The sequence below is a fragment of the Rhinolophus sinicus genome, linkage group LG07 (genome assembly GCF_036562045.2).
Source record: "Rhinolophus sinicus isolate RSC01 linkage group LG07, ASM3656204v1, whole genome shotgun sequence".
In the NCBI taxonomy this organism is placed as follows: Eukaryota; Metazoa; Chordata; class Mammalia; order Chiroptera; family Rhinolophidae; genus Rhinolophus; species Rhinolophus sinicus.
The window spans coordinates 56,292,328-56,311,167 of record NC_133757.1 but is presented as its reverse complement, the minus strand read 5'-3'; the positions used below and the strand labels follow the sequence as shown (position 1 = coordinate 56,311,167).

The window sequence follows — 18,840 nt, the reverse complement described above, 5'->3', positions numbered from 1 at the left end:
CAAGCGAAAAGCAATTAAAGATCTTCTTTAACAGAACAATATACACAACACAAGAGTCACCTTTGGAGCACATGCAGAGGAGAAGAACAAAGTGGTGCAAGTCAAATATAAAGGACACATACTACATAAGGTAACCCAGCAAGAACTAAGAACCCTAGGGGATCTACCTAATACATCAAAGCAAACACAGAAAGTCAGACAGAATGGGGAAACAAAGAAACATGTCCCAAATAAAAGAACAGAAAAAAACGCCAGAAATGGAACCAAATGAAACAGAGGTAACCAACCTATCAGAGACAGAGTTCAGAACACTGATGATAAGAATGTTTAAGGAGCTTAGAGATGACATAAAGAAGGATAGAGACATCATAATGAACAACCAGTCAGAAATAAAGTACACAATTACTGAAATAAAGAACTCACTTGAAGGAATTACCAGCAGGTTAGATGAAGCAGAGGATTGAATCAGCGACTTAGAAGACAAGTTAGCAGAGATCACCCAAACAGAACAACAGAAAGAAAAAAGAATAAAAGACAATGAAGATGGTTTAAGAGACCTCTGGGATAACATCAAGCGCAACAACATGTGCATCATAGGAATACCAGAAGGTGAAGAGAGGAAGCAAGGGATTGAGAACATATTTGAAGTAATAATGTCCAAAAACTTCCCTAACCTGATGAAGGAAACCAACATACAAGCCCAGGAAGTGCAGAGAGTTCCAACCAGGATAAACCCAAACAGGTCCACACCAAGACACATTATAGTTAAAATGGCAAAGGTTAAAGACAAAGAGAGAATCCTAAAAGCAGCAAGAGAAAGACAGAGGGTTACATATAAGGGAACTCCCATAAGACTATCAAATGACTTTTCTACAGAAACATTGAAGGCCAGGAGGGAGTGGCAGGAGATACTCAAAGTGATGGAAAACAAAGGCCTACAACCTAGATTGCTTTATCCAGCAAGGCTATCATTTAAAGTTGATGGAGAGATAAAGAGCTTCCCAGAAAAGAATAAGCTAAAGGAATTTATTACCACCAAGCTAGCATTGCAAGAAATACTAAAAGGACTTCTGTAAATAGAAGAAAGATGAAAACAATCTAACTACAAATTTTAAAATGGCAATAACTATGTACCTGTCAATAATCACTTTAAATGTAAATGTATTAAATGCTCCAATCAAGAGACATAAGGTGGCTGAGTGGATAAGAAAGCAAGACCCTTGTATATGCTGTGTACAAGAGACTCACCTCAGATCAAAAGACACACACAGGCTGAAAGTGAAGGGTTGGAGTAAGACATTTCATGCAAATGGAAATGAGAAAAAACCTGGAGTTGCAATACTTGTATCTGACAAAATACACTTTAAAATGAAGAAAATATTAAAAGACAAAGATGGGCACTATATAATAATAAAGGGATCGATCTGACAAGAGGACATAACCCTAGTAAACACCTATGCACCCAACATACGAGCACCTAAATATATAAAACAGATATTGACTGACATAAAGACAGAGATCAACAGTAACACTACCATAGTAGGGGACTTCAACACACCTCTGACAATAAGGGACAGGTCTTCCAAACAGAAAATCAATATGGAAACAATGGCCTTAAATGACACATTGGACCACTTGGATTTAATCGATATTTTCAGAGCATTTCACCCCAATGCTACAGAATATACATTCTTCTCAAGCACACATGGAACATTTTCCAAGATAGACCATATGTTAGGCCACAAAACAAGTCTTGATAAATTTAAGAAAATTGAAATCATACCAATTGTCTTCTCTGACCACAGTGCTATGAAATTAGAAATGAACTACAGGAAAAAAACTGGAAGACACACCAATTCATGGAGGCTGAATAACATGTTACTAAATAATGAATGGGTCAACCAGGAGATTAAGGAAGAAATCAAAAGATATCCCGAGACAAACAAAAATGAAAACACAATGACCCAAAATCTATGGGATGCCGTGAAAGCAGTCCTAAGAGGGAAATTCATAGCATTGCAGGCCTACCTAAAGAAACAAGAAAAATCACTAATCAACAGTTTATCTTCACAGTTAAGGGATCTGGGAAAAGAACAACAAAATAAGCCCAAAGGGAGTACAAGGAAGGAGATGATAAAGATCAGAGCGGAAATAAATGAAATAGAAACCAGAAAAATAATACAAAAGATCAATGAATCCAAGAGCTCGTTCTTAGAGAAGATAAACAAAATTGGCAAACCTTTACCCAGACTCATTAAAAAAAAAAGAGGACCCAAATTAATAAAATCAGAAATGAAAGAGGAGAAGTGACAACAGACACCGCAGAAATACAAAAAATTTTAAGAAATTACTATGAGCAACTATATGCCAACAAATTTGACAATCTGGAAGAAATGGACAATTTTCTAGAGGCATACAACCTTCCAAGGCTAACTCAAGAAGAAACAGAAAACCTGAATAGACTGATTACCACCAGGGAAATTGAATCAGTAATCAACAATCTCCCAACAAACAAAAGCCCTGGACCAGATGGCTTTACAGGTGAATTTTACAAAATGTTCAAAAAAGAATTATCACCTATTCTCCTCAAGCTCTTCCAAAAAATCCAGAAGGAGGGAAGACTCCCAAACACTTTTTATGAAGCCACTATCACCCTGATCCCAAAATCAGACAAAGACAACAAAAAAAAACAAAACTACAGGCCGATATCTCTAATGAATATAGATGCAAAAATCCTCAACAAAATACTAGTGAACAGAATTCAGCAATACATTAAAAAGATCATATACCATGATCAAGTGGGATTCATCTCTGGTATGCAAGGGTGGTTCAACATCTGCAAATCAATTAATGTGATACACCACATTAACAAAATGAAAAATAAAAATCACATGATCACATCAATAGATGCAGAAAAAGCACTTGATAAAATCCAGCAGCCATTTATGATAAAAACCCTTAAGAAAGTGGGAATAGAGGGATCATATCTCAACATGATAAAGGCCATATATGATAAACCCATAGCTAACATCATACTCAATGGGGAAAAGCTAAAACCATTCTCCTTAAGATCAGGAACAAGGCAAGGTTGCCCACTTTCTCCACTTCTATTCAACATAGTGCTGGAAGTTCTAGCCACAGCAATCAGACAAGAAAAAGAAATAAAAGGCATCCAAATCGGTAAGGAGGAAGTAAAACTGTCATTATATGTAGATGCTATGATACTATATATAAAGAACCCTAAAGACTCCACCAAGGAACTATTAGAGCTGATAGATGAATTTAGTAAAGTAGTAGGACACAAAATTAATATTCAGAAATCAGTTGCATTTGTATATACCAATAATAAAACATCAGAAGGATAAATTTGAAAAACAATCCCATTTACAATTGCTTCAAAGACTATAAAATACCTGGGAATAAATTTAACCAAAGAAGTAAAAGATCTGTACTCAGAAAATTATAAGACACTGAAGAACGAAATGAAAGAAGATACAAATAGATGGAAACACATACCATGTTCATGGATAGGAATAATTAATATAGTTAAAATGTCTATACTGCCTAAGGCAATATACATATTCAATGCAATTTCTATCAAACTACCAACAACGTTTTTCACAGAAATAGAGCATATAATCCTAAAATTTACATGGAACCATAAAAGACCCCGGATAGCCTCAGCAATCTTGAGAAACAAGAATAAATTGGGAGGTATAACAATACCTGACATCAAATTATACTACAAGGCTACAGTAATCAAAACAGCATGGTACTGGCATAAAAACAGACACATAGATCAATGGAACAGAATAGAGTCCAGAAATAAATCCATGCCTATATCGCCATTTAATCTACGACACCAGAAGCAAGACTTTACAGTGGCGTAAAGACAGTCTATTCAATAAATGGTGCTGGGAGACCTGGACAGACACATGCAAAAAAATGAAGCTGGACCATCTCCTTACACCATATACAAAAATAAATTCAAAATGGCTTAAAGACTTAAATGAAAGATCTGAAACCATAAAATTCCTAGAAGAAAATATAAGAAGAAACTTCACATACATTACCCGGAGTAAGATTTTTACTGATATATTTCCTCACACAAGGGAAGTAAGAGAAAAAATAAACATGCGGGATTACATCAAAGTAAAAAGTTTTTTCACAGCAAAGGAAACCATCAATAAAACAAAAAGGGACCCTACTGAATGGGAAACGATATTTGCCAATGATATATCCGATAAGGGATTAATATCACAATTTTATAAAAAAATTCACTCAACTCAACTCCAAAAAACAAACAACCCAATTAAAAAATGGGCAGAGGACATGAAGAGACGTTTTTCTAAAAAGGACATACAGATGGCAAACAGACATATGACAAAATGCTCAAACTCAGTAATCATTAAAGAAATGCAAATGAAAACCACAATGAGATACCACCTCACCCAAGTCAAATGGCTATCATCAATAAATCAACAAACAAGTGTTGGTGTGGATGTGGAGAAAAGGGAATGCTTGTGCATTGTTGGTGGGATTGCAGATTGGTGCAGCCACTATGGAAAACAGTATGGAGGTATCTCAAAAATCTGAAAATGGAACTACCTTATGATCCAGCAATTCCACTCCTAGGTATCTATCTGGAGAAATCCAAAACTCTAATTCAAAAAACTTTATGCACTCCTATGTTTATTGCAGCACTATACACAATAGCCAAGACATGGAAACAACTGAAATGCCCATCGGTAGATGACTGGATTAAGAAACTGTGGTACATTTATACAATGGAGTATTACGCAGCCATAAAGAAGAAAGAAATCTTACCATTTGCAACAACATGGATGGACCTAGAGAACATTATGTTAAGTGAAATAAGTCAGACAGAGAAAGACAAATACCATATGATCTCACTTATATGTGGAATATAAAGAAAAGAATAAGTGAATGAACTAATCAGAAACAGTTTTGGAGACATAGAGGAAAAACTGAGGGTTGCTAGATGGGAGAGGGTTGGGGATAAGTTGGAAGGTGAGGGGGTTAGAAAACAGTCAGTAACCACAAGATAGCCACGGGGTTCTGAAAATTAATTTGGGGAATGTAATCAACAATGTTGTTAAGATTTTGTAGGGTATAAGATGGACATTTGTCTCATTAGGGAGACCACCTCAGGGATGATGTAGATGCCTGATCTCTGCACTGTACACCTGAAGCTTAAGCTGAACAATAATGAATGTCAACTACAAGTTTGTATATATATATATATATATATGTATATACATATATATATGTGTATATATATATATATATATATATATATATATATATATATATTACAAGAATCAGAGTACAGCATTAGGAATAGAGACAGTGGAAATGTAATGGCTCTGTGCGATGTCAGAGGGATAGTAGATGGGGGAAGGGAGGTTCACACAGTGTGAGGGATAGAAATGATAAATGTCTAAGTATTACTTTGTCTTGTGCACCTGAAACTAATAATAAATAAATAAATAAATAAATAAATAAATAAATAAATAAAACACTTAATAAAATAGGTATAGAAGGAAAATACCTTAACATAATAAAGGCCATAGATGACAAACACTCAGCTAATCTCATAATTAATGGAGAAAAACTGAAGCCCTATGCTCTACGTTCAGGAACATGACAGGGCTGTCCCCTATCATCTCTGCTTTTCAACATAGTGTTGGAAGTCCTTGCCAGAGCAATCAGTCAAGAGAAAGAAATAAAAGGCATCCAAATTGGGAATGAAGAAGTTAAATTGTCACTCTTTGCAGATGACATGATGCTATATGTAGAAAACCCTAAAGACTCCACCAAAAAGCTATTAGAAACAATCAACAAATACAGTAAAGTTGCTGGCTACAAAATCAACGTACAAAAGTCCATTGCATTCCTATATACTAACAATGAAATCTCAGAAAAAGAAATACAAAAAACAATTCCTTTTGCAATTGCAGCAAAAAGAATAAAATACCTAGGAATACACTTAACCAAGGATGTGAAAGACCTATATGCGGAAAACTGTAAGACATTTTTAAAAGAAATTGAAGAAGACACAAAGAAATGGAAAGACATTCCATGCTCATGGATTGGAAGAATCAACATAGTTAAAATGGCCATATTACCCAAAGCAATATACAGATTTAATGCAATCCCCATCAAAATCCCAATGGCATTGTTTAAAGAAATAGAACAAAAAATCATCAGATTTGTTTGGAACCACAAAAGATCCCAAATAGCCAAAGCAATCTTAAGAAAAAAGAACAATAATGGAGGTATCACTCCCTGACTTTAGCTTGTACTACAGGGCAACAATAATCAAAACAGCATGGTATTGGCAGAAAAACAGACACATAGACCAATGGAATAGAATTGAGAACCCAGAAATAAAACCACATAAATATGGACAGATAATTTTTGACAAAGAAGCTAAAAACATACAATGGAGCAAAGACAGCCTCTTCAATAAATGGTGCTGGGAGAATTGGATAGCCACGTGCAAAAGAATGAAACTGGACTGCTATTTGTCACCATGTACCAAAGTTAATTCAAAATGGATCAAAGACTTAAGCATAAGACCTGACACAATAAACTGCATAGAAGAAAACATAGGTACTAAACTTATGGACCTTGGGTTCAAAGAGCATTTTATGAACTTGACTCCAAAGGCAATGGAAGTGAAAGCTAAAATAAACGAATGGGACTATATGAAACTTAAAAGCTTCTGCACAGCAAAAGAAACCATTGACAAAATAAAGAGGCTACCAACTGAATGGGAGAAGATTTTTGCTAACAGTGCCTCCGATAAGGGGCTAATATCCAGAATATACAAGGAACTCATGCAATTCAACACCAAAAAAACAAACAACCCAATTGAAAAATGGGCAGAGGACCTGAAGAGACATTTCTCCAAAGAGGACATACAAATGGCAAATAGACATATGAGAAAATGCTCAACATCACTAATCATCAGAGAAATGCAAATCAAAACCACAGTGAGATATCACCTCACCCCAGTCAGAATGGCTATCATCAACAAGACAAATAGTAACAAGTGTTGGAGAGGCTGTGGAGAAAAAGGAACCCTCATACGCTGTTGGTGGGAATGCAGACTGGTGCAGCCCTTATGGAAGGCAGTGTGGAGGTTCCTCAAAAAATTACGAATAGAATTACCATATGACCCAGCAATCCCTCTCCTGGGTATCTACGAAAAAAATATGAAAACATTTATCCATAAAGACACCTGTGCTCCAATGTTCATTGCAGCTTTGTTTACAGTGGCCAAGACATGGAAACAACCAAAATGTCCTTCAATAGATGAATGGATAAAGAAGTTGAGGTATACATACACAACGGAATATTATTCGGAGGTAAGAAAAGATGATATAGGAACATTTGTGACAACATGGATGGATCTGGAGAGTATAATGCTAAGCGAAATAAGTCAGAAAGAAAAAGCAGAGAACCATATGATTTCACTGATATGTGGTATATAAACCATAAACAACAAAAGAACAAGACAAACAAATGAGAAACAAAAACTCATAGACACAAACAATAGTTTAGTGGTTACCAGAGGGTAAGGGGGGTTGGGGGTGGGAGATGAGGGTAAGAGGGATCAAATATATGGTGATGGAAGGAGAACTGACTCTGGGTGGTGAACACACAATGGGATTTATAGATGATGTAATACAGAATTGTACACCTGAAATCTATGTAATTTTACCAACTGTCACCCCAATACATTTTTTAAAAATGAGTATAAAAATACTTTATAATATATCAAGCAGTGTACAGATAGTAGCTAAAATCAAAGCAGAGGATAGAAAAATTATTAATAATCAATGCTATAAATATTCAGTTTTTTGAACTAAGGAACATGATTTTGTAAATATAATTTGTAGTGTGGAGAATAATAAAAGGAAGTTGAATACAATGCAATGATACAATAGCATAAATGTCTCTTACAGTGCTGCTGTGGAAAAATTAAGGAAACATGAGACTTCAGAATATCCCCCGTATGTGGGCAAATGGAGTAGGGGCAGTGGATACCCATGTTCTCCTGTGAATTCATCATGGACTTCACTTAAATTTTTCAACTCACCATCATGGATTTTCTCAAGAGGCTAGAAGGCTCTGCTTTTTTACTACCTCAACTACTGGGTGGTGGATAGTAGATATATTACTAGAAGGTTATCACAAATTAATTTAATTAAAAATCAACATCAGTTCATTTGGAGTCTACTTACATGCAAGGCTGGCTATACTAAGTGATAAATTATGCAAATCAAACCATAGTAAATAGTTGATAATTATGGTAGTTCCCTGTAGATGTTCATGTTCTAGATGGTGGTGATGAGAAATATGTAGTTACTTTCCATTATAAGGATCTTTATAATAAATGACCAATAAGTTATTTATGTAGGAAGCATATGAAGACTTTTAAGGAAAGAGAAATCACCAGGAAATGATCTACTGACAGAAAGCTTTTGAGATGCAGCAGGACCTAACTATGTTTTGTTAGTGAAAGAAAAAAAGAGGTGAAGAGGAAGGGAAGACTTTCTAGGCAAGAGAACCATCTTTGAAAAAGACAGATTTTAGATGATATAAATTTTCTTCTCAGGTGACATCTCTTCAAATTCTAAAGATAAGCTCTATACTGAAATTTTAACTTGAATACAAGTCATGTCTTCTTACAATATCTTTAAGGTATTGAAATAACCTTGTATAGAAAGACTTTTGTTTTTCCTCTTACCCAATCCAGTTAGAGATTTTTAAGTTTCAAGGAGTTACTATCCAAAAGATGACCCATAAGTGCATCAAGGGAATATGACTCTCCCCTGAGGATTATTTAAATAAGGGTAGGAGATATGGACCACCTGTGTCTATACACCTAATCTCCAGCTGCTACCCAGTATACGGCATGTGTATACATCAAGAACTACCAATGGTAAGTTGTTCACTGATAATCTTAGGTTGTGGTTCTACCATGTGATTTGTAGTAATATTCCCTCTCTGGGCTCTATACATGCAAGTAAATAATGAAAGCTTGAATTAGATGAGGTTCTTCCTTCCTTCAAAACTGTATGATTGAGTACAGATAAGGGCCACTACAGAGAGAAAACTTGGCTTTATAGTGACATTACAAATATTTTCACTTTTATGCCCTATATTTTGGGCTAATTTTCTTTAAGGGTAAATGTGATAGTCATTTTAAATTACAGTGATTCTTCCCAGTTGCCTCTTAATTGAGGTTTAGAACCAATAATTATACTCACTTGGCCTACTTCCACTGTTCCTCTGTCAGTCAAGGAAGAGGAGTTGTTCTCCCTAAGATCAGTTTAAGTTAATTTCCTCAAAGGTCAGAAAAATGCAGGGATTTATTATTTATGATGTTGGGGCATTAAAAACATTGTTGAGATAAAATTCATATAACATAAAATTAATCATTTTAATATGTACAATTTCATGGCATTTAGTACATTCATAAGGTTGAGCAGCCAATACCTATCAAATTCCAAAATGTTTGTTCACCTAAAAAGAAAAACAATTAGATGACAGAGTGGGTAAATGCTGTGCTCACCTCCTCTCAGGACCACATAAATTACAACTAAACCACAGAACAACCATCATTGAGAATCACCTGAAGTCTAACTGAACTGAAGCCCTACAACTACAGACATATAGAAGAAGCCACCTTGAGACTAGCAGGAAGGGCAGAGATGCAGAACAGGCTGGTCCAACACCCACATGTGACCATTAAAACTCAGGAGGGATATCTTGACTGCAGGAGTCCCCCCTGGGGGAACGAGGGGTCCCAGCCCTTCCGCAGCCCAGGATTTCAGTGCTGGGGAGAGAAGTCCCCATAACCTCTAGCGTGAAAACAGCAGAGATTACCGCTGAGTGAGATGGAGGGTGGCTGCTCTCCCAGGTGCTCCTCTTAAAGGGACTGTGCATGGACTTATTCACTGATGGACTCACTTGCTCTGAGCTCCAGCACTGGGACAGCAGCTTGAAAGAAACCAGGGACATACAAGAAGAAAGTGAATTGTCTAGCTGCAAGGTGAGGGCTTGAGGGGCAGCTTTCTCCCAGACCAAGGAGCTGGCAGAAGACATTGTTTCTTTGTTCAGCACTACCCCTCCCTGTGTACAGATACATGCAGATACCATATCTGAGTCTCCATCAAACTCTCTATCACCTTTTGTTTGTCCCACCTAGTGATTCCCAGAAACCATGCCCCACCCGACTTTCGGACACACCCAGGCCACTTCCAGTGGCTTTTCCATACAAATGGCTTGCCTTGGTTCATGCTACAGACTTTCCTAAAATCTCTCAAAGGTTAAAAAACCCAAACAAGCAGCACCTGGGTTTGGGGTTTCCCATACCTCTAGCTGAGCACTAGTGACAGCTGGCCTTGTTCATGGCTTAATCTTCCAAGGCACCTCCAAGCACAGCATGGGTGGCGGCCATCTCTGGGTTGCTTTGATGCTCATGCCAGGGGCCCTTGGGCAGGGCAAAGACTGCAGCTGAACTGCCCTGTAGTGGGTTTCCTCCCAGGAAGCCCCAAGGCTGGCAGGCCTAGTGGCCAGCTTTGGAATCAGCCAGAGCATCACCTGGACACCTCTAAAGATGACACATCCAAACAGCAGACTGGGCACGTGCCAGAGCCCTGCTAAAGTAAATAGTGCTCTGTAGGGTCAGCCCCTGCACAACAGCTCCTCCACTGTAGTCACCACCAGTCCTCACATCCAATCAACCTGATGATCACTCCCTCCCATTGACTTGCAAAGAGCAATCAAGTCTCAAATGAAACAGGAGGGCACACAAAACCCATACAAGGGACACAGCTGGAGCACCCAGTTCTTGTGACTAGCCACTAAGCCCCACAGAACACCTACTACATAAGGCCACTCCATAAAACCAGGAAGCATAGCAACCCTACATAGAAACAAACACAGGCCTATTTTGCGAAATAAGTCAGACAGAAAAAGTAGAGAACCATATGATTTCACTGATATGTGGTATATAAACCAAAAACAACAAAAGAACGAGACAAGCAAATGAGAAACAAAAACTCATAGACACAGACAATAGTTTATTGGTTACCAGAGGGTAAGGGGGGAAGGAAGTGGTAGAAGAGGGTAAAGGGGATCAAATATATGGTGATGGAAGGAGAACTGACTCTGGGTGGTGAACACACAATGTGATTTATAGATGATATAATATAGAATTGTACACCTCAAATTTATGCAACTTTACCCCAATAAATTGTAATTCAAAAAAGAAAAGAAACAAACACAGGGAGGCAGCCAAAATGGGGAGACAAAGAAATATTTCCCAAATGAAAGAAAAGAACAAAGTTCCAGAAAAAGAACTAAGTAAACTGGATACAAGGAAACTGCCAGATTCAGTGTTCAAAACACTGGTTATAAGGATGCTCAATGATCTCAGGGAGAACATCAACAAAGAGATAGGAAACATAAAAATGGAGACAAAAAACATAAAATGAACCAGTCAGAATAAAGAATACAACAACTGAAATGAAGGATACATTAGAGAGAATCAACAGTAGATTAGATGGAGCAGAGGATCGAAGCAGTGATTTATAAGATAAGGTAGTAGAAAACACCCAATCAGAACAGCAAAAAGAAAACAGAATCCAAAAAAATGAGGATAGTTTATGGGGCCTCTGGGACAACATCAAGCTTACCAACATTTGGACCATAGGGGTACCAGAAGGAAAAGAGAGAGAGCAAGGAATTGAAAACTTATTTGAAGAAATAATGACTGAAAATTTCCCTAACCTGGCAAAGGAAATAGATATAAAAGCCCAGAAAGCACAAAGAGTCCCAAACAAGATGAACCCAGAGTCCCACACCAAGACACATCATAGTTAAAATGCCAAAGGTTAAAGACAAAGATTGAATCTTAAAAGCAGCAAGACAAAAGCAGTTAGTTATCTAAAAGGGAGCTCCCATAAGATTGTCAGCTGATTTCTCAACAAACTTTGCAGGCCAGAGGGATTGGCAGGAAATATTCAAAGTGATGAAAAGCAAGGACCTACAATTGAGATTACTCTATCCAGCAAAGCTATCATTTATAATCAAAGGACAGAGGAAGAGCTTCCCAAGCAAGAAAAAGCTAAAGAAGTTCCTCACCACCAAACCAGTATTACAGGGATTTATGAAACAGAGAGAGAGAGAGAGACCAAAAATATGAATAATAAAATAGCAATAACTACGTATCTATCAACAATTAACTTTAAATATAAATGGATTTAATGCTCCAATCAAAAGACATAGGGTGGTTGAATGGATAAGAAAACAAGATGCTTACATATGCTGCCTACAAGAAACTCACTTCAGATCAAAAGACACACACAGACTGAAAGTAAAGAGATGGGAAAACATATTCCATGAAAATGAAAATTTTTAAAAAAAAACTGTGGTAGCAATACTTATACCAGACAAAATAGACTTTATAACAAAGGCTATAACAAGTGACAATAGGCCCAGTAATCCCATTTCTGGGTAATTATCTGAAAAAAACCCAAAATACTACTTTGAGGGGATGTGCTCATCCATACGTTCATTGCAGCATTGTTTACAATGTCCAAGATGTAGAGTCAGCCTGGGTGTCCATCAATGAGTGAATGGATAAAGAGGAGGTAGTACATATATGCAATGGAATATTGCTGGGCCATGGAAGGGAATGGGTTATTTGCATGATTATTATTATTATTTGAAAATTGAACATCTTGAATATTATAATGTGGTAACTCCGGAAATCTGGTTCTTCCTCCTTCCTCAGGGTTTTGTTGTTGTTGCTGCTTGCTTGCTTTGAATATAGTTGTTTGTCTATCTAGTGACCTTTCTAAATTACTTTTGTAATGTCTGTATTTTTTGTCATTTGTGACATCCGAAGTCTGTTTCTTTAGCTTGTGGTCAGCTAACATTTTTAACTTGACCACCTGAAAAGAAGGGAGAGAGAGAGAGAGAGAGAGAGAGAGAGAGAGAGAGAGAGAGAGAGAGAAGAAGAAGAAGAAGAAGAAGAAGAAGAAGAAGAAGAAGAAGAAGAAGAAGAAGAAGAAGAAGAAGAAGAAGAAGAAGAAGAAGAAGAAGAAGGGAAAGGAAGGGTAGGGTAGGGAAAGGAAGGGAAGGGAAGGGAAGGGAAGGGAAGGGAAGGGAAGGAAAGGAAGGAAGGAAGAGGAAAGGAAAGGAAAGGAAAGGAAAGGAAAGGAAAGGAAAGGAAAGGAAAGGAAAGGAAAGGAAAGGAAAGGAAAGGAAAGGAAAGGAAGAAAAAAACTCTCCTAGTTTTTGCAGACTGACTCTCTGTTCGGACACTCCTTTAATGCTTAGTCAGGCTATTTTGAACTCTGCCTTACCGTCCACTTTCTGCTGGTGCTGAGCCTAGAGATCAGCCAGAGATGAAAGTTTAGGTCTTCTTAGGTATTTTCTGAGCTAGCACACTGTCTTGGACCTGCATGTGACTTTCCAAATTCCCTGATATACATGAGTGAGTTCCATTTCCCAAATTTCCAAATGAAACTCTTTTCCTAGCTTTTCTCCCAGGCTTTCAATATGTCTATTGTTTGTGTCAACTGTAATCTTTACCCACATGTGGCAGTTAATTGTTCATTTACCTTAAAATGTTTTTCCTAAAAATGCCCTCTGCATAGTTGCTGCTCTAGCCTGAAAAGTTCTGAATTATGTAAAACAAATGCAAGTGCCTTGCATCAGTTCTTCAGATAGGCCCCAAATAGGATAAAACAAACAAACTTTTTTGAGAATAAAGCCAGCTCTTCTCCCTTCAAAACCAGAACTGAGAACTTTTATCTTCAAGACCACTGCTAGGAATGGCAGGGGAGAGCAGGTGAAGCTGCCACAAAGATTTCCTACAATTTTTGTGTTGCCTTATTAAAAAACAATCAGTGTTTCCTTGTTTTCTGTAAAACTTTGACTGTTTTCCAGAGTTCTAACAAAATTGATTATGAATTTTTGCTCAAATTTCATGGTTTCTGTGGAGAGAAAGACCCTCGGAATTACCTATTCTGACACTTTCCCTGATGTTACCAAACTCATCATTTTAACTCAGCCACACTGGACCTGGCTCATATTTTGCCTTTGTCAACCAGTTTCAGGAGATTTTTCAATAGTGTGACATTTTAGGTAAGATCATCTGCTTTTGAATTTCAGTTTGGCCACTTACTAGGTGTGTGACCTAGAGTAAGTCACTTCATGAGTCTTGGTTTCAGCACTTGTAAATTAGGGGTGATAACAAAAATAAACATCTTCACCTTTGAAGGGAAGGGTTATTTTGTGTACAAAATGAAATAATGTATATGTATTTGAAAATGATTTTAAAATACATGATAAAAATTATAAAGTGCAAAATTTCAAAAAGCTGTATTTTACTTCCCATTCCATCTGCCATTAAATTCTATACAAAATATTTCCAAGTGCTTGATCTTCATTTTATGACTTTTCTGTCAATCTTTCCAAAGATTGTAATATTCTTGTCACTTATTTATCATATAAAAATATTTTAAATGGGAATGTATCTTCCCATGTTAAATGGGAGATAAGCCAAAGTACCTCATAAAATTGTAAACAGAATAAGATAATACATGTGAATATTACTTGAGGGAAAAATATATCTAGTATTTCTCATAATATTTGTTCTAGTCAAAGACAATCAAAGTAGAGGTGTCTGCTATTTCAGAAAAATCACCACTCACATATTCAGGAATTTGCTTTCCCCTGTTCAATTTCAAGAGTTTAGGGTTCTTATTGTTAGAATCACACTTGAGAATTACCTGAGATTTTCTTTTCAATACAAATCCCCTCCTGAATCTCATTTGAGAACCAAGAGCCAGGCATGTTTTTTTAAAGCTCTGTAGAAAACTATGATAAGCAGTCAGGACTGAAAACCATTGATTTGAATGTTTCTGAGTTATATGGACATATCCCACAGGCCTTATAGTACATCTTACATATACATACACCATATATATATATAAGACAAGTAACAGGTATGTATATGTGTGTGTGTATATATATATATATATATGTAAACATCATCATACCTGTTACTTGTCTTGAGTCTGATACAAAATGAATGCCATAGATAAGTACATTTTTTCCATTTTACCATTCAACTGAGATCACAGGTAATGAGTGATTCATCAAAGGTCCACCAACTAGAAAGTGGGAGAATCATATGTCAGAGGTTAGGTTGATTTTTAAGCCCAGTTCTCTTTCCACAGCATCAGATACGTGCTCTTATAACAACCTGCCCATCCAGTTTTCATATCACTCATTCTCAACACTCCTGCTGTGGATACTCTTTGGAAACCCATGTCTTTTAAATTATCTCCATTTTAGAGACATGGTCAAGTAAAGGATTCATGTTTTTCCTTATCCAGTATAAACATTATGATTCAACACACTAAACATATTCTTACCAACATCTTCAATGGTTTTATCCCTTTGTTTGTCTAAGATTTTTGCCCTTACAATCATCCTCCTTGCATCAAAACTATCTTTCCTTCCCTGGTTATCTTCCTGGATGTCTGTAACCCACTAGGGAAAACCATACACTCTGTGAATTTCTGTTTATTCTCCATCCTCATCAAGAGCCTCCGTGTCTCTCAGTAATCCATTTCAGTGTTTATGCTTTACTCACTCCCCAATGCCTAAAACTTCAAAAATTATCTCACTTTCTAGTCACCTTTCAACTATCAGCAGGCTTCTGTCTCAATGGTACCACTGAAAATACTCCTTCGAAGAGCACTGAATATCCAAATCCAGTGAAATGTGTCCAGTTCTGGCCTTGTTTGACCTCTCTGTGGAATTTGATGTTAGACCATTCTCTTTTTCTTGAAATTGCCTTTTTATTTATACCATTCTCAGTTGATTGTCTTATTTCCTTTTTCATAAATTTTTCAAGCGTCTCGTCTTCTTCCTGGCCATTGTGTAATGATGTTTCCTGAGCAATCCATAAAGTTTGTCCTTAGGCTCTTCTTAAGCTATATGGTTTCCCTGGGAAAATCATTCTCCTTTGACATCAAACATCCCACATATGTCAAATAAAGCTGCATCTATCACTGTGACTATAGGAGATCGAGGGGATATGACCAGTAAATATTTCCCACACTTACCCATTTGTCATTCGCTTACTCATTTCTAAGATTCAAAGGCTATTCTGTATTCCATTGTGTATATATACCACAACTTCTTTATCCATTCATCTATCGAAGGACATTTTGGTTGTTTCCATGTCTTGGCCACCGTAAACAAAGCTGCAATGAACATTGGAGCACACGTGTCTTTATCTCTAAATGTTTTCAGATTTTTTGGGTAGATACCCAGAAAAGGGATTACTTACTAACAATTGTCACCCCAATAAATTTAATTTAAAAAAAAAGGCTATTCTGTCAAGCATTTTCCAATCTCTCCCATAGTAGCAATGCTTTCTCTTTTCGGCCTCAGTACGAGTACATACTTTACACTCTTTGGTCATAGCACCAATAATCTTATTTTTTTCCTTTGCATTTAAAAACGATTTTAGTCTACCCATATTTAGGTGACAGTTTGGCCAGGTATATATTTCTACATTTGAAATCATATTTCCTCAATTTTGAAAACATTATGCCATTGCGTTTGAGATGTCTGCTACTAGTCTGATTCTTGTTACTTTGCATTCCAGTGGCTTTTATAATCTTAAGTTTGTTTTTGTCCCCAGTGTTTTCTTAATTAATAACTTGATATTTTAGAGCATTTTAGGATTATAGAAAAATTGAATTGAGTGGAACTAGAGAGTTCCGATATGCTCCCTCATATCTGTCCTCATGCACACAGTTCCTACTTTCATTAACATCTTGCATTAGTGGGGTACAGTTGTTAGAAGCGATGAGACAATGTTGATATTTTATTATTATGATTATTATTATTATTGCTGCTGCTGTTGTTGTTGACTAAAGTGCATAGTTCATTTTAAGTTTCACTTTTTGTGTTGTATATTCTGTGGGCTTCCACATATGTATAATGACATTTATCTACCATTATAGTATCATATAGAATAGTTTCATTGCCCTAAAAATCCCCTGTGCTCCACCTATTTACCCTCTCTCCCCCCAAGCCACTGATCTTTCTCAAGCTTTTTTTTTTTTTTTTTTTTTTTTAAGGAGGGTGCAGCTCACAGTGGCCCATGCAGGGATCGAACCAGCAACCTTGGTGATACCAGCACCACGCTCTAACCAACTGAGCTAACTGGCCACCCTGCACTGATCTTTTTAATGTCTCCATAGTTTAGTCTTTTCCAGAATGTCATATACTTGGAATCATACAGTATGTAGCTTTCAGATTGGCTTCTGTCCCTTAGCAATATGCATCTAAGTTTCCACCATGTCTTTTCATGGCACGATAGCTCATTTCTTTTGTCACCGAATAATATTCCATTGTGTGGATGTGCCAAGGTTGTTTATCCATTCACCTACTGAAGACATCTTGGTTGCTTCTAAGTTGGGCTATTATGAATAAAGCTGCTAAAAACTTTTGTGTGGACATAAGTTTTCAGCTCATTTAGGTGAGTATCAATGAGCGCAATTGCTGGATCATATGGTAAGTGTATGGTTAGTTTTATAAGACATTACCAAACTGTCTTTCAATGTGGCTGCACCACTTTGCATTCCTACCAGAAGTGAATGAAAGTTCCTCTTGCTCTACATCCTCGTCAGCATTTGGTGTTGTCGGTGTTCCAGATTTTGGTCATTCTAATAGGTGTATAGTGGCATGTCATTGTTGTTTTAATTTGCATTTCCCTGATGACATATGATGTGGAACATCTTTCCATATCATTATTTGCTGTCTGTATATCTTCTTTGGTGAGGTGTCTGTTAAAGTCTTTGGCCTATTTTTAAATTGGGTTGTTTGTTTTCTTATTGTTGGATTTTTACCAATAACCTCTTCACTATTGTTATAATTATCATTATCAAAATTATAAATAATGAAACAAAAGAGATATGAGTGCTTACCAAGCACCATATAATGTGTAGCGTGTTTTGCAAGCATTATCTCACATACTCCTCATAACAGCACTATTTTTTTTATTTAATTTTGCCTGTGAATAAGTGGCTTAGAGAGATTCAATAACTTCTGTAAGATCATACAGCAAGTGAGCAATAGGTGCAGAACTGCAATCCCGTCTTTGGATCTCCAGGACCAGAAACTTAACTACTGCATACAGTTTTTCCTTTCCTTCTACTAATGTGTGACAGGTGTGTTTCTTCTGGTTCAGCTGGGAACATGAGAAGGATAGGGAGAAGAGTGTGCTGGATTTAAAGATGGATGGATATATGAATTAATATAACAACTGATATATGTATATCCATATCTGATTAGAAGCTTGAGACAAGAAACATATCTACCTTTAAAAAGAAAATAAACAAACAAACAAAAACATGGGAAGCTATTCCTAATTTTTCTACTTAAAGCATATTACTTTGAATGGTATTTTTTCCATTTTAGAGAAATTAAATTTCCTTCTACAGTCAAATAGAAAACAGTTTAAAGTGTAAGCATTTTTTCTCTCCCAAATTGCTAATGGACCAATTAACAATTTGTAATTTGGTCTGCTACTCTCTTTCATCTGGATCACTTACTAATCCAAATAAGGCAATCATCTTAATCCATTTAGCATACCGAGGGTTGCTTCTGTTAGAGACGTGCATATATCTCTGGACACTAAGGCAATTAGTAAAAATTATAAATGTTATACACATATTATGAAAACTGAAAAAGGCAGTTTATTAACCT

General features: G+C 36.6%; 1 non-coding gene across 1 annotated transcript; it reads right to left on the bottom strand.

Annotated features, from left to right (window-relative positions):
- Window positions 1-17,227: 17,227 nt before the first annotated feature.
- TRNAT-GGU (transfer RNA threonine (anticodon GGU)) lies at window positions 17,228-17,301 on the bottom strand. The gene has a single exon. It is a non-coding gene; the product is annotated as a tRNA-Thr (tRNA).
- Between the last annotated feature and the right edge of the window lie 1,539 nt (window positions 17,302-18,840).